At 40.1% G+C, this 17,284-nt stretch overlaps 1 pseudogene across 1 annotated transcript; it reads left to right on the top strand.

The window, feature by feature from the left end:
- Positions 1-4,399: 4,399 nt before the first annotated feature.
- Positions 4,400-4,863, top strand: LOC112631683 (annotated as a pseudogene). The gene has a single exon (XR_003121179.1). The product of XR_003121179.1 is annotated as a 60S ribosomal protein L22 pseudogene (transcript).
- The last annotated feature ends 12,421 nt before the right edge of the window (positions 4,864-17,284 follow it).

The following is a 17,284-nucleotide window of genomic DNA, read 5'->3' as shown; positions in this document are numbered from 1 at the left end:
CAGGGGCCACGCTGATAGCCACATGACCTCCACCTTTCCCTTTTCCTGTGCGCATTTTCCCTTCCCTGACCTAAGACCCTTTACTCAACTCCCCAGAGGATGTTTTCTGTAACTAAATCCAAGGCCAAAGATCGTCAGACTCTAATGGGCACTTTTATGGCTGCCATGTCACCATGACTGAGAGCTTGCCTCCTTGGTCAAAGGCATATTTTCATCTTCTGGTGGGTAATATAGTTTATCTGCCTATTGATGTAAGTCACCAGAGAAAATTGCCACTCATTGCCTGAAGAATTGTTCCTAATTAATATGACAGTACTGAAAGACGAGACTTTGTTATTTTCTGTTTCCAAAAAAGGCCTAATGAAAGATCCACAGTTATAATGCACTGTTTTTATTTCGTTTTATTTTATTTTACTTTTTTGAGACATAGTCTGCTCTGTCACCCAGGCTGGAGTCCAGTGCCGTGATCTCGGCTCACCACAACCTCTGCCTCCTGGGTTCAAGTGATTCTCCTGCCTCAGCCTCCTGAGTAGCTGGGATTACAGGCGTGCGCCACCATGTCTGGCTAATTTTTCTATTTTTAGTAGAGACAGGGTTTCACCATGTTGGTCAGGCTGGTCTCGAAACTCCTGACCTCACTATCCACCCACCTCAGCCTCCCAAAATGCTGGGATTACAGACGTGAGCCACTGTGTGCAACCTGTTTTTATTTTAAACATGAAAAATATGAAACACTTGGCTTTTGTTCTGATCACAAAGGCAATATATCTTTTATGAAATTTCTATATATTTCTATACAGTCATGCCCTGCATGACAATGTTCTGGTCAACAATGGACTGTATATATGATGGTGGTTCCGTAAGACCATAACAGAGCTGAAAATTTCCTATCACATAGTGACGTTAATGTGTGATGCATTACCTTTCTGTGTTTAGATATGTTTAGACACACAAACACTTACCATTGTGCTCCAGTTGCCTAGAGTATTCAGTTCTGTAGCATGCTACACAGGTATATAACCTAGGAGCAAAAGGCTGTACCGTATAGCCTGGGTGTGCAGTAGGCTCTGCTATCTAGGTTTTTGTTAAATATACACAAACCTAGATGGTAGATTTTATTTGCACAATGAGGGAATCGTCTAACAATGCATTTCTCAAATGTATCCCTGTCATTAACTAACATATAATTGTATTTTTTCCTACAATTATGTATTATTCATAGCTCATTTATTATTATTAATAGCACAATTTATTATTATTACACGCAAACCTAGATGGCATATTTCATTTGCACAATGAAGGAATCATCTAACAATGCATTTCTCAGAATGTGTCTCTGTCATCAAGTAGTGCATGACTGTACTTTTTCCTACAATTATTTATTATTATTATCGAGACAGAATTTCTCTCTTGTTGCCCAGGCTGGAGTGCAGTGGCGTGATCTCGGCTCACTGCAACCTCCACCTCCTGGGTTCAAGTAATTCTTCTGCCTCACCCTCCCAGGTAGCTGGGATCACAGGCATGCACGACCACGCCTGGCTAATTTTTTTGTATTTTTAGTAGAGACAGAGTTTCACTATGTCGGCCAGACTGGTCTTGAACTCCTGACCTCAGGTGATCCACCCATCTCAGCCTCCCAAATTGCTGGGATTACAGGCATGAGCCACTGCACCCGGCCTTCAATTATTTATTATTAATAGCTTATTTTTTTTGTTGATAGCACACTTTATTACTAATAGCTCATTTCATTTTCCATGCCATTAAATATTTTTTACAACAAGATTTTTAATGGTTTTATTATATTTCTTCCCATATATGTTACATAATCCAATTAATTAATAGATTTCCTGTTGTGCCCCATTTATGCTGTTTCCAAGTTATCTTTTCTAGCAATATCACACCGATGTATACTTCTCCTAGAAATGCAAGATAGTATCTATTTCCCCAAAGATCAGCTACAAAGGGTATAATCATTTTTTAAAAACTTAAATCAATTTAGCACGTAAAGAAGGCATCTCATTGCTGCATCTTTTTGGTAACGTTTGTAGGGTTCACCAGATTTTCAAATGTTTATTGGCCATTTGTAGAGTTTTTGTAAATTTTACCTCTTGCTCTTCGCCTGTAGCATTTCTTTTTTCCAATTACTTATAAAAGGTCTTAAGACTATATTATCAATGTGATATGTTGCAAGTAAATTTAACATGTTGTCATCTGCCCTTAAATTGTATTTATACTACACTGCAGCCTGGGTGACAGAGACCCTGTCTCTAAAAAACCAAAATGTATTTAAAGTTATTTTTTCTTTTTTGATATATAGAAAAATTTTAATTTTAATGTTATCGACATTGCTGAAGCCTGAAAAAAGTAAAAAAAAATGTAAGCCACTATCTCTGTCTTTAAGGAACCTACAATCCAATTGTGGAAATAAGAGATAAACGCATGTAAAATAAACAATGCAATATTTTAAAGCAGCAACTTTTCACAAAGAAAGGGAGTAACAAATACAAAAAACTAGCCGGGCGATGTGGCGGACGCCTGTAGTCCCAGCTACTTGGGAGGCTGAGGCAGGAGAATGGCGTGAACCCGGGAGGTGGAGCTTGCAGTGAGCTGAGATCCGGCCATTGCACTCCAGCCTGGGCAACAGAGCGAGACTCCATCTCAAAAAAAAAAAAAAAAAAAAAAAAGAAAGGGAGTAACCACCGGGAGATAGGCTTACCCAGAGTTCTAAAAAGCCCCTTTGGCTGGGCACCATGGCTCATGGTGTGCGTCTATAGTCCCAGCTACTTGGGAGGCTGAGGTGGGAGGATTGCTTGGGCCTAGAAGACTGAGGCTGCAGTGAGCTGAGATCACGCCACTGCACTCCAGCCAGGGCAACAGTGCGAGACCCTGTCTCAAAAATAAATACATAAATAAACAAACATGAAAAGCCCCTTAGATGCTGTTGATCATCACTCTTCCCCTCCCTTAGTTGGTAACCAGAGGTCTCAGTATAACTGACCAGGAATAAAGAGTGTCTCCAAGGCAGAGCTTGCAGTGAGCTGAGATCCGGCCACTGCACTCCAGCCCGGGCGACAGAGCGAGACTCCGGCTCAAAAAAAAAAAAAGAGTGTCTCCAAGTGGTGTATAATTAATATGTGATACTTGGGCCTCCCCTCCTGCCACCTGGAGACATTTTCTCTTTTCTGGTCAACAGACTGCATACCTGTGCCAGTTCCTTTGATAATATCAGTGATCTAAGCTGTTTATTTATGGTTTGTGAAAAGTTAGAAAAGTATCTTGAAAAGAATTTTGGAAGAAAGTGAACATTAATTCTAATGATTTTCTTTTTTGTATCCTTGAAAATTATATTGTGTCATGTTTCAGCATTAAAGGTTTTGCTGGTCTTTGTGTCTCTCTTAGTATCTTGTAGAGTACCTAGCACATTTGTCAGAATTTGTGATGCTTTTTAAAGACTCAAAGCCAATGAGACCTGGTTATCTGTGGGGTGCTGCTATGGTGTGAATGTTTGTGTCCCTCCACAATTTATAACGTGATCCCGGCCAAGCACGATAGCTCACACCTGTAATTCCAGTGCTTAGGGAGGACGAGGCGGAAAGATTGCTTAAAGCGTGGAATTCAAGACCAGCCTGGGCAACATAGTCAGACCTTTGTCTATATTAAAAATTTTTTTAATTAGCTGGGCATGGTGATGTGTACCTGTAGTCTCAGTTACTTGGGAGGATGAGGTGGGAGGATTGCTTGAGCCTGGGAGATTGAGTCTGCAGTGAACCATGATTGTGCCACTGCACTCCAACTTGGACAACAGAGTGAGACCCCATTTCAAAAAAAGAAAAAGAAAGAAAGAGAAAGAAAGAAGGAAAGAAAGAAAGAAAGAGAGAGAAAGAAAGAAAAGAAAGAAAGAAAGAGAAAGAAAGAAAAGAAAGAAAGAAAGAAAGAAAGAAAGAAAGAAAGAAAGAAAGAAAGAAAGAAAGAAAGAAAGAAAGAAAGAAAGAGAAAGAAAGAAAGAAAACCCATCAAATGCAATAGTGTTAGGAGATGGAGCCTTTAGGATTTGGTCATAAGGGCTCTGTCCTCCTGAGTGGAATTAGTGCCCTCAGAAAGCTCAAGGAAGCCTGTTTGGCCTTTTTGCTGTTTCAGTGTAGGCAGACACAGCGTTCACATCTTCTGCCACATGAGAGCTCATCACGGAAGCAGAAAGCAAGCCCTTTCCAGACACTGAACCTGCCAGTGCCTTGCTCTTGGACTTCCCAACCTCCAGAACTGTGCAAAATGAATTTCTATTATTGTAAATTATCCAGTCTAAGGTATTTTGTGAAGGCAGCCTGAACTAAGGCAAGTGGGTACAGTGAGAGGATTCAAGGAGTGAGGACTATGGTTAAATAAACTGGTTGCAGCCCTTTCTAACTCCGCTGCTGCCATGACTCCTGTGAAAAAGCTTGTGGCGAAGCGGGGCAAAAAAAAGAAGCAGATTCTGAAGTTCACTCTTGATTGCACTCACCCTGTAGAAGATGGAATCATGGATGCTGCCAATTTTGAGCAGTTTTTGCAAGAAAGGATCAAAGTGAACGGAAAAGCTGGGAACCTTGGTGGAGGGGTGGTGACCATCGAAAGGAGCAAGAGCAAGATCACCATGACATCTGAGGTGGCCTTCTCCAAAAGGTATTTGAAATATCTCACCAAAAAATATTTGAAGAAGAATAATCTACGTGACTGGTTGCACGTAGTTGCTAACAGCAAAGAGAGTTACGAATTACGTTACTTCCAGATTAACCAGGACGAAGAAGGGGAGCAGGATGAGGATTAAATTTCATTTATCCGGAATATTTTGTATGAGTTCTTGAATAAAACTTGGGAACCAATAAATAAATAAATAAATAACCTGGGTTGCATGAATCAGGAACAGAAATTTGAGCAGGCAGTTGTCCAAGGTAACTCAGGCCTGGGTGGTGGGGGATGGATGGAGGCCTCCCGGTGATACATTCCTCTAGATCGGTCTGCAGAGCAGCAGGAGGCCTCTAGAGAGCAGAAGCTTTTTCACGTTAGATACACTTCAGCCAGTGGGGTGCTGGTAAATATTTAACAACTGGGTCTCTGGGGAAGCATAGTCCTGGTTTGAAGCATTTGCTGATTTCTGCGGTATAAATACTCCCAGTGTGGAGTATTGCAAGCTCTCACTGTGAAGGAAGCCACTGAATGTGCAACTGGAAAGAGATGCGTGCCGTGTGCTCTCGTGAGTTGGGGTGAGTTGACAGCATCTTGTTTCTGTGTAATGTATTCATTTATTCTTTCATTCATGGCAGGACCACAAGCAGTTCTTGAGGCAGGAGCCAGTGGGGGCAGAATTTAGTATCCCATGGGAGGCCAGGAGCACAAAGCAGACAGTGTGTCCAAGCACCAGCCCCACACGCTGGAATTGGGGCTTGGCTTAGAGGCAGGAAGACGTGGTGCTGAGTTGAAAAGCTGGGGCAAGTTTCAGTCATGACAGTGGGGGAGGAAGACTGATTGAGGGGCTGCAGTGGGGCCCGGCATTCTTCCCTGGCCAGTTTCAAAACTGATGTCATGACCCAGCGATTGATGTCCTTGAAGCTCTGGATGTCTGTTCTCGCCTGCTCAGACCTGGCTCAGATACAACCAAGGGATATTGGCTAAGGGAGAGAACAGCAGGGAGCCCAAAACCAGGGGCCAGGCAAGATAAGGACTTCAGTAAACACCCAGCACATGAATCTGATGTCTCCGTTTACCCACATATGAGGGAATGGAGTATTTCTATTATTACAATATTTCGCCCTTATGAGGAGTTATATTATCACCTAATTTATTCAGCCAGCAAATAGTTTTAGATGAACAAGAGAGACAAGAGTTTGCTGTTGTGGAGGCTGCATTCTTGTTGAGGAGACAGATAATAGACCATTTATAATAGTGCCAAATTGTTTCTGATGGAGACAAAGGCTAGGAAAGGCTGAGGGAGGGGTGGCAGAACAGGGACAGGAGATGTGTCCCTTTATCCAGGGTGGTTGTGTTCTGTCTGAGAAGATACTGGGGCTGAGCAAGAACGATGAGAAGGAACCCATCATTCAGCGAGGGGCAGAGGCAGAAGATAAGGCAAGTGCCAAGGTCCTGAGGCGGGAAGAAGAGGAAAGGAAGCCCAGCCTGTCTGGGGAGAAGACAGGAGGGTGGAAAGCTGAAGTGTGGTGAGAGAGAGGGAGGGACAAGATGAAGTCAGAGAGGTGGTGAGCTCCTGATCTGTAGGGTCTTGAAGGTCAAATGAACAGTTTGAATTTGGTTCTAGATGAAATGGAAAGTTCCCTAGGCAATGCCATTTTCCTGGTTCATGGACTCAGACTGGGAAATGGCAATGCCTGGGAGGTCCACCCCATCCCCTGACTTACTGAATAAGAATATAAGAATCTGTTTTGCTTGTTTGTTTGTTTTTCTTGTTGTTGTTGTTGTTGTTGTTGTTTTTGAGACAGAGTCTCGCACTGTCGCCAGGCTGGAGTGCAGTGGCACGCTCTCGGCTCACTGCAACCTCTGCCTCCTGGGTTCAAGCGATTCTCCTGCCTCAGCCTCCTGAGTAGCTGGAACTACAGGTGCCCGCCACCACACCCAGCTAATTTTTGTATTTTTAGTAGAGACGGGGTTTCTCCATGTTGGCTAGGATGGTCTCCATCTCTTGACCTTGTGATCTGCCCACCTTGGCCTCCCAAAGTGTCGAGATTACTGGTATGAGCCACCACCCCTGGCCAATAATCTGTTTTAACCAGGTCCCCAGATGGTTCTCATGTACTGTAATTATCTGCTCAGGGTATCATAACAAAATACCATAGACTGGGTGACTCGGACAGCAGAAATTTATGTTCTCACACTTCTGTAGGCTGGAAGTTCAAGATCAGGGTGCTAGCGTGGTCGGGGTGGAGGAGGGCCCTCTTCCTGGCTTGCAGCAGGTCACCTTCTGACCATGTCCTCACATGGCAGAGAGAGAGAGAAAGATTTCTCTCTCTTTTCCTCTCCTTATAAGGCCATAGTCCTGTTGGATTAGGTCCCCACTCTTCATTTGACCTTAATTATTTCCTAAAGACCTTGTCTCCAGATGTCCCCTTGGAGAATAGGGCTTACACATATTAATTTGGGACTGGGATGTAATTCAGTCCTTAGCTTGTACATTGCTTTTGAGCAGCGCTGAGTTAATATTAGTAATTCTCAAACTTCAGCATGCATGAAAATCACCTGGAGGAATTGAAACCCAGAGTCTTGGGGCTTCATGGATTCTTATTCGGTTGTTCTGAATCTGATTCAATAGTTTCACCTGAGGGTTTTCATTTCTAAGAAGCTTCTCGATGCTGATATTGCCATTCCATGGGCCATACTTTGAGTAGCACCAAATTAGACAATAAATTTGGGTAACCAATTTTCAAAAAAGTAAAATATCATAAGGTAGTCTAAACTTAGTCTTTTAAAAATTCAGTTGTTCTGAAGATGTTTCATATTTATTATTTTATTTTATTTTATTTTTGAGATGGAGTCTTACTCTGTCACCCAGGCTGGAGTGCAGTGGCACCATCTCTGCTCACTGCAAGCTCAGCCTCCCAGGTTCACGCCATTCTCCTGCCTCAGCCTCCCAAGTAGCTGGGACTACAGGTGCCCGCCACCACGCCTGGCCAATTTTTTGTATTTTTAGTAGAGATGGGGTTTCACCATGTTAGCCAGGATGGTCTCGATCTCCTGACCTCGTGATCTGCCCTTCTCAGCCTCCCAAAGTGCTGGGATTACAGGCGTGAGCATTTATACAATTTTTAAATATCATTTATTTTTAAATTATATGCAATCGTGCTGCATAATGACATTTTGTTCATAGATAGACATGCTAGGGTGGCCCCATAAGATTATAATGGAGCTGAAAATTCATATCCCCTAGTGATCATAGCTGTCGTAATGTCAAAGTGCAATGCATTACTCACATGCTTGTGTGATGCTGGTGTAAGCAAACCAACTGTACTGCCAGTCATATAAAAGTCTAGCACATAAACATAGGTACAGTGCATAATACCTGATAATAACAAACATCTATGTTACTGCTTAATGTATGTACTATACTTTTTAATGTTATTGTAGAGTATGCTCCTACTTATTCAAAAAAAGTTAACTGTAAAACAGCTTCAGGCAGGTCCTTCAGGTATTCCAGAAGAAGGCTTTGTTACCATCGAAGATGACAGCTCTATGCATGTTATTACCTCTGAAGACCTTCCAGTGGGACAAGCTGTAGAGGGGAAAGCAGTGATATTGATGATCCTGACCCTGTGTAGGCGTAAGCTCATGTGTGTGTCTTAGTTTTTGACAAAAATGCTTAAGAAAATACTTTTGTATAGCTGTACAGTGTTTGTGTTTTAAGCTGTTATTACAAGAGTCAGTTTAAAAAATTACAGTTCATAAAGTAAATAAGTTGCAGTAAGCTAAGGTTAATGTATTGTTAAAGAAAGAGAACTTTTAAAAATAAACAGTGTAGCCTAAGTGTACTGTGTTTATGAAGTCTACAGTCGTGTACAGGAATGTCCGAGGCCTTCACATTCACTCATTCACTGGCTCACTCAGAGTGACTTCCAGTCCTGCAACCTCCATTCATGGTAAGTGTCCTAGATAGGTGGACCATTATTTATCTTTTTTAATGTTTATTTTTTGAGATGGAGTTTCGCTCTTGTTGCCCAGGCTGGAGTGCAATGGTGTGATCTCAGCTCACCTCAACCTCCACCTCCCAGGTTCAAGCGATTCTTCTGCCTCAGCCTCCCGAATAGCTGGGATTACAGGCATGTGCCACCACGCCCAACTAATTTCCTATTTTTTTTAGTAGAGATGGGGTTTCTCCATGTTGGTCAGGCTGGTCTCGAACTCCTGACCTCAGGTGATCCGCCCACCTCGGCCTCCCAAAATGCTGGGATTACAGGCGTGAGCCACCATGCCCGGCCTATTTATCATTTTTTCATATTTTTACTGTAACTTTTCTATGTTTAGATACGCAAATACTTACCATTGTGTTCTAATTGCCTAAAATATTCAGTATAATCTCCCGCTGTAGAGGTTTGTAGTCTGGGAACAATAGGCCACACCATGTAGCCTGGGTGTGGAGTAGGCTGTGCCGTCCAGGTTTATGAACGTGTGTACTTTATGATGTTCCCGCAATGACAAAATCACCTAATGATGACGTTCTCAGAATGTGTCTGTCGTTAAGCAGCACATGTATATGTATTTAAATTTTTAATTTTAACTGATTTGTTGTTATTCTGGCTAAGTGGAGTGTTACTTAGGTACTTTCCTTTGATCACCTGAAAGTGCTTTGCAAGCATTTTGTTAACCCTCAAATCTACTCCAGGGAGGATAGTAAATAAAATATTAAATGTGGAGAATGGACAGTGTTTTGGGTCACAGGTTTCTAAAACTGTGATAATCAAACCAAATAAGGGCGCTTATATGTCAGTCATGGTTTCTGCCGGTAACTGGCAGCAGCTAACTTAGTTCAGTTCTTCAAACACTGCAAGTTGTGAAGTTTAGCAACAATGATTTACAAAAGCTGCATTGTTTTTCTTATACCACCATTTTACCTAATTATTTCTGGTATAAACCCCAGTGGAAACAATGCATATTTTGTTATAAAATTCCAGCCAGAAACTTTGGACCTCAGACAAGAAGGAAATTCTGGCAAAGCTTCCAGGGTAAAACTCTGGTATGCAAATTCCTACATACATAAAATGAAGAATTAATGTAAAATGTCGTGCCAAGAGCACACTACTTAATATTTGTGTATTTTCTATTAAAACTAACTTGCTTGGAGGATAACTGTTGTTTTTTTTTTTTTCCCTATGATTAAAAAAAGGTTGTTTCAATCATTGTCAGGTATAACTCATTTGGAAGTGTATCATTTCAAAATTCACCTAAAGAAAAGTTTAGGAGGCCAGGTTCAGTGGCTCACGTAATACCAGTACTTTGGGATGGTAAGGCAGGCAGATAGTTTGAGCCTAAGAATTCAACACCAGCCTGGGCAGCATGGCGAAACCCTGTATCTACAAAAAATACAAAAATTAGCCGGAGGTGGTGGCATGCCTGTAGTCCCAGTGACTTGGGAGACTGAGGCAGGAGGATTGCTTGAGCCTGGGAAGTTGAAGCTGCAGGGAGCCATGATCGTGCCACTGCTCTCCAGCCTGGGTGACTGAGACCCTGCCTCAAAAATAAAATAAAATAAAATAAATAAATAATTTTAAAAGAATTAAAATAAATGTTTAGAAGCAAGGACAATGCATTTGCAGTTGGAAAAGACCATTCCTTTAAACAAGCTCAGTGCTATTATATTTGTTAATAGGATGCTATTAACAAATTTATCTTGATGAGCACTCTGTCCCCAAAATGCAACTCATAGTTTTGAAGATAATTTGGAAAGGAGATAGTGCTGTAAGCTTCACAGATAGGTTTTTCTTCCATGACAGTTTTTTAAATTAAACTTTTCATTTTGAGACGATTGTAGATTCACATGCAGTTTAAGCAGTAATTCAGTGAGATGCCATTCACCTTAACCCCCAGCAACCACAAATGTGTTTTCCAGTTCCATAATTTTGTCCTTTCTAGAATGTTATATAAATGGAATCATTCAGTATATAATTTTTTAGGACTGATCTTTTCCACTCAGCATGATTCTCCAGATTCATCCAGGTTGCAGTGTGTATCAACAGCACATTCTTTTTTTTTTTTTTTTTTTGAGACGGAGTTTTGCTCTGTCACCCAGGTTGGGGTGCAATGGCACAATCTTCGCTCACTGCAATCGCTGCCTCCCAGCTTCACGCGATTCTCCTGCTTCAGCCTCCTGAGTAGCTGAGATTACAGGCACCCACAATCACGCCCACCTGATTTTTTGTATTTTTAGTAGAGATGGAATTTCACCATGTTGGTCAGGCTGGTTTCGAACTCCTGACCTCAGGTGATCCACCCGTCTCGGCCTCCCAGAGTGCTGGGATTACAGGCGTGAGCCACCACGCCTGGCCAGCACATTCCTTTTTATTGCTGAGTGGTATTTCATAGTATGAATGTATCCCAGTTTGTTTAGTCACATATCCACTGAAGGTTATCTGGGTTCTTGCTAGTTTTTGGTTATTATGAATAAAGCTGCTATAAACATTTGTGCACAGGCTTTTGTGTGCACACAAGTCTTCATTTCTCTGGGATAAAAGCCCAGGAATGCAGTTACTGGGTCGTGTGGTAGTTACGTGTTTAGATGGTTAAGAAACTACCATACTGTTTTCCAGAGTGGCCGTATGCTTTTTACATTCCCACCAGCAATGTATAAGTGATGCAGTTTTCCTGCATCCTTGCCAGCATTTGGTGTTGTCACTTTTTAAAATTTTTAACCATTCTGATTGGAGTGATAGCTCATTGTGGTTTCAGTTTGTATTTCCCTAATGGCTAATACTGTTGAACATGTTTTCGTTGGCCTGTTTTCCAGCTTTATATATTATTTAGTGAAATGTCTGTGTATATGTTTTGCCATGTTCTAATTGGATGGTTTGCTTTTTTATTGTTGAGTTTTAAAAGTTCTTTGTGTATGCTAGATATTTGTTCTTTGCCAGATGTGTGGCTTGTAAATAATTTCTACCACTCTGTAGCTTGCCATTTTATCTTTGTAATAGAGTCTTCCATGAACCAAGACTTTTTACTTTAGATGCAGAGCAATTTATCAACTTTAAATTCGATAGATCATGCATTATGTGTCAAATCCAGCAACTCTTTGGTTAGCCCTAGGCCCTGAAGATTGTTTCCTAAGAGTTTATAGTTTTACATTTTAAATTTAAATCCGTGGTCCGTTTTGAATGAATTTTTGTATACAATGTGAGACTTGGGTTTAGGGTTCAGTTTGTGCCTATGGATGTCCAATTGCTTTGTTTTTCAATTTGTTGAAAACAAGTGGTTCTTGCTCCATGGAATTGTTTTTGCACCTTCATCAAAAATTAGTTGGTTATATTTGCACGGTCCTGTTTCTGGGTTGTTGATTCTGTTCCCTTGATTTATGTGTCTGTCCTTCCACCAGTACACAGTCTTAATTACTGTAGCTCTAGAGTAAATCCTGAAATTGAAAAGATTCCTTTCCCTTTATTCTTGTTTTCCAAAACTGTTTTGGCTATTTTAGTTCCTTTACCTTCCCATAGGAATTTTATAATATTGTCTATATCTACAAAAAATTTCGCAGCAATTTTGATAGAAATTGCATTAGACTTGTATATCAATTTGGGCAGAATTGACATCTTTACTATATTCATTACTTCCAGTCCATGGACATAGTATATATCTGCATTTACTTAGATCTTGTTTGATTTCTTTCATCAGCATTTTGTAGTTTCAGCATACAAAGTCCCATAAAACTTTTGTTAGATTTATACCTAAGTATTTCATTTTGAGCAATTGTAAATGTCACTGTATTTTTAATTTCCATGTCTGCATATTCATTGCATTCATTAATAGCAATTACATTTTGTATGTTTATCTTGTATCTTGTAAGCTTGCTGATCTCACTTATTTTAGTTCTAGGAGTTGTTTTTGGTGGTAGATTCTTTGGGATTTTCTATGTAATCATGTCCTGTGAAAATAGAGGTAGTTTTTTTTTTCTTTCTAATCTGTATCCCTTGCACTTCTTTTTGTTGCCTTGTTACATGACTAGGGCTTCTAGCACTATGTTGAGAAGAGGTAATGAGAGTGGACATCCTTGCCTTCTCCTGGTCTCGGGGGAAGCATTCGGTTTTTCACAAGTAAGTATGTTAGATATAGATGTTTGTAGATTTTTTAAATCAAGTTGAGGAACTTCCCCTCTAATGTACTTGTTTATGTTTTAAAATTTAGGAATTTAGATTATTTGAACATCACAGGAGTTTTTTCTCTTTCTTTTCTTTTTGATATGATGACAATCATATTTTTCAGGGTTTTTTTTCCTCAAGTTTACAAAAGTACTTTTGTCTTCTATTCCCACCCAAAGGATGTTGTATTATTGTTTTGCCTTTCTTGGATTTGTTATGGAATGTGCTGCTTACATACAGGAAATGTTGGCTATCGATCTTAAGCTAACTCACCACGAATGAAAATAAGTCTTAGGTCATAGTTTGGCTGCCAGTGAAGGACCCATTTCTTTATGGCTTTGGGTATAACACAGAAAAGACGTTGGGAAATAAAGGGGAAGGAATTGTGGGTTCAACAGCCATGCCATTCTTCTGTGTCTGCTTGGCCCCCTGCCTCCTAGGCCTACAGAAAACTGGCATTACAGGCTAAACCCCAGAGTCACAGATATCTTTCCTCCTGACCCTAATTCCCTTGGGGCCACTTGGCACTGCAGAGCTCAAGCAAAGCGCATGTTCATCTCTGACTCCTGCCTGAACACTCCAAAGCCTTTTTCCTCCAGGTCAGGGATTTTGTTTTGTTTTGTTTTCCCAGCCTTTTCAATGAGAGCTGCAGGACAAGAAGCCCCGCAGTATTGCTTTCCTTTTTTCCATCTTATTCTTTCCAGGCCTGCAAGTCTACTGCTTGTCTGCTAAGTCTCACATATCATATAACTCTCCTGGGTGTTTGATTTTTGCTTTAAAAGGATGAGTCTCCATCTGAGTCCCTACCAACCACAGAGTGAAATGAAAATCTGGCAAAGTTCGGTCCTATAGATGTGAAGTGGTGGGGGGTTTGTTTGCTTCTTCAGTTTGTTTGCTTTAATTATGCAGGTGGGCTTTCTACATTAATCAAACCTCTTTGATACCTCCCAGTCCCAGACCCCTTTTTTGGCTCTGGTCTGGTTAACACAGAACTCACTGTATGTCCTTGGGGTCTCATTTTGTTCTCCAATTTTATTATCTTCTGTTTAAGCGGTGAAACTCCAAGTGGTGCTACTACCCAGGATCACAATATGAGAAGAACAGTTTATAGCTGCAAAGCATTATGGAAAAAAAAAGTCCCCTTTAACTGCATAATGTCTCTGATTTACTCCGGGTAATTTTAGTGGCTTTCTTCTGAGAAGCTCAAAGCATTTCACAGTCTTTATTCGACCACTGGCAGATTTCAAAACATGCAACATGTACCAGGATTGGCAGTCATTCTCGTCTGCAGTTCTGCATTTTATTGATAGGATGATTTACATAATTTTGAGTGAAAACAGTCTTACGTACTTCAGCCTACAAACCTTTGGAATATTTTTGGCTCCAAGAGGAGCACTTATATTTGTTGCTTTGGTAACAAATATTTCCCCAATTGCTCAAAGTGATCGATATTTTTAAAAAACATTAACAAAGACCCATGTCTCTGGAACTGATTAGAAATGTAAAGACAGTTGTTAGTCCTCCTCAGCCAAAAGGAGATGGATAAAAAAGTTAGATGAAAGATCTGGGCAGCTGTTCACTGTGGCTAAGCCTTAGTACACCTGCATCTTGAGATTCAGCAAAGTGATATCTCTACTAAGATGGGTAACTTCAGATGTTATTAGGTGTGGACTGTATCCTACAAGAGGTTTACAGAACGTAAGTTTGAGTTTTGCAGGACTAGAACAAAAGTACCTCTGAATTGTCTTCAATTATAAATTGCTTCCTTAGAGGGGGGTTAAGATTAAAAACACATTTACAATAGCTACAGAAAAAGATACCTAGGAATAAGTTTAACCAAGAAAGTGAAAGATCTTTACAATGAAAACTATAAAACACTGATGAAAGAAATGAAAGAAGACACAAGTAAATAGAAAAATATCCATGTTCATGGATTGGAAAAATTAACATTATTAAAATGTCTATACTACCCAAAGAATCTACAGACTCAACCCAACCTATCAAAATACCAATAACATTCTTCACAGAAATAGAAAAAAAATCCTAACATTTATATGGAACTATACAAGACCCTAAATAGCCAAAGCAATTTTGAGCAAAAAGAACAAAGCTGGAGGTATTACACTACTGAACTTCAAAATACACTACAGAGCTATAGTAATAAAAATAGCATGGTATTGGCATAGAAACAGAAACATAGACCAATGGAACAGAAAAGAGGGCCCAGAAATAAATTCAAACATTTGTAGCCAACTGTTTTCTGAAAAAAATGCCAAAAACACACATTGGGGAAAGGATAGTCTTTAGTTGCTGGGAAAATGATATCCACATGCAGAAGAAAGAAGCTAGAGCCCATATACAAAAATCAACTCAAAATGAATTCAGGACTGAAATGGAAAAGCTGAAATGATAAAACTACTACGGTACAGTGAAACATTAGAGGAACACTTTATGACATTGATCTGGTCAAGAATTTTTTGGGTAAGACCTCAAAAGCACAGGCCACAAAATCAAAAATAGACAAATGGGATTATGTCAAAGCAAAGAGCTTCTGTATGGCAAAAGAAACAAGAAACAGAGTGAAAAGATAGCCTACAAAATGGAAGAAAATATTTGCAAACTATGCATCTGACAAGGGGTTAATTTCCAGAATACATAAGGAACTCAAACAACTCAATGGCAAACAACAACAACAACAAACCAAAACCAAAAAACAACATGGATGCAGTAGCTCATGCCTGTAATCCCAGCACTTTGGGAGGCCGAGGTGGGCAGATTGTCTGAGGTCGGGAGTTCGAGACCAGCCTGACTAACATGGAGAAACACTGTCTCTAATAAAAATAAAAATTAGCCAGGCATAGTGGTACATGCCCGGAATCCCAACTACTTGGGAGGCTGAGGCAGGAGAATCACTTGAACCTGGGAGGTGGAGGTTGCCGTGAGCCAAGATCGTACCATTGCATTCCAGCCTGGGCAACAAGAGTGAAACTCCATCTCAAAAAAAACAAAACAAACAAACAAAAACTCAGCCTAAATAATCTTTTAAAAAATGGGCAAAAGACCCAAATAGACATTTCTTGAAAGAAGATGTACAAATGGCCAACAGTTACATGAAAAATGCTCTACATCACGAATCATCGGAGAAATGGAAATCAGAACTACAAATGAGATATCACTTCACCTCAATTGGAATGGCTATTATCAAAAAGACAAAAAGTAACAAAGGCTGGCATGAAGAAAGAGGAACACTTATACACTATTGGTGGGAATGTAAATTAGTACAGCCATTATGGAAAACAGTATGGGGATTCCTCAGAAAATTAAAAGTATAATTATCATATCATCCAGCAATCCTGCTTCTGGGTATACATCCAAAGGAAATGACATCAGTAACATTGAAGAGATACCTATACTCTTACGTTTATTGCAGCACTATTCCCAACAGCCAGAACATGAAATCAATCTAAGTGTCCATTAACAATAAGTGGATTAAAAAAATATGGTACATACACACAGTGAAATACTATTCAGTCATAAGAAAGAATGAAATCCAGTCATTTGTGGCAGCATGGATGAACCTGGAGGACATTATGTTAAGTAAAATAAGCCACAGAAAGATGAATACCACATGTGCTCACTCATATGTAGAATCTAAAGAAGTTGATCTCAGAAGAGGAGAGTAGGATAGTGGTTACCAGAGGCTGGGGAGGGTAGTGGGGAGGTGAGGATAGGGAGAGATGAATCAATGGGTACAAAGTTACAGTTAGATTGGAGGAATAAATTCTGGTGTTCCTATTGTACAGTAGGGTGACTATGGTTCACAATATTGTGTTGTATTATTTCCAAATAGCTAGAAGAGAGGATTTTGAATGTTCCATCCACAAAGAAATGATAAATGTATGAGGTGATGGATATGCCAAATACTCTGATTTGATTTTTATGCAATGTATTCATGTATTGAAACATCACACTGTACTCCATAAATATGTACAGTTACTATGCAATAATTAAAAAATAAATGATACATGTTGAGTATCCCTAATTTGAAAATCTGAAATGCTCCAAAATCCAAAACTTTTTGAGCATCAACAGGATACTCAAAGGAAATGCTCACTGGAGCATTTTGGACTTTGGATTTTCACATGAGGGATGCTCAACTGGTAAGTACAATGCAAATATTCTAATATCCAAAAAAAACAAAATCCAAACACTTCTGGTCACAGGAATCTCACATAGGTGATATTGAACCTGTATAACAACAAGAACAACAAATGAATAAATAAAGGACTAAAAATAGCCCTAACTTTAAAAGAAAGAACATTCTTATAGCTCGAGGCAATGTAATGGCAGCACAGATTCCTTGTTCACTGTGGCCAAGCTGACCACAGAAAGTGGCCAATCCACCTACCAGATGGTCTGGCACCAACTTTGCATGGTTAGCATCTAGAGCTTTAAGCAAACTG

This window comes from Theropithecus gelada, chromosome 9, assembly GCF_003255815.1.
Source record: "Theropithecus gelada isolate Dixy chromosome 9, Tgel_1.0, whole genome shotgun sequence".
In the NCBI taxonomy this organism is placed as follows: Eukaryota; Metazoa; Chordata; class Mammalia; order Primates; family Cercopithecidae; genus Theropithecus; species Theropithecus gelada.
This window is presented reverse-complemented; position numbering and strand designations above follow the sequence as displayed.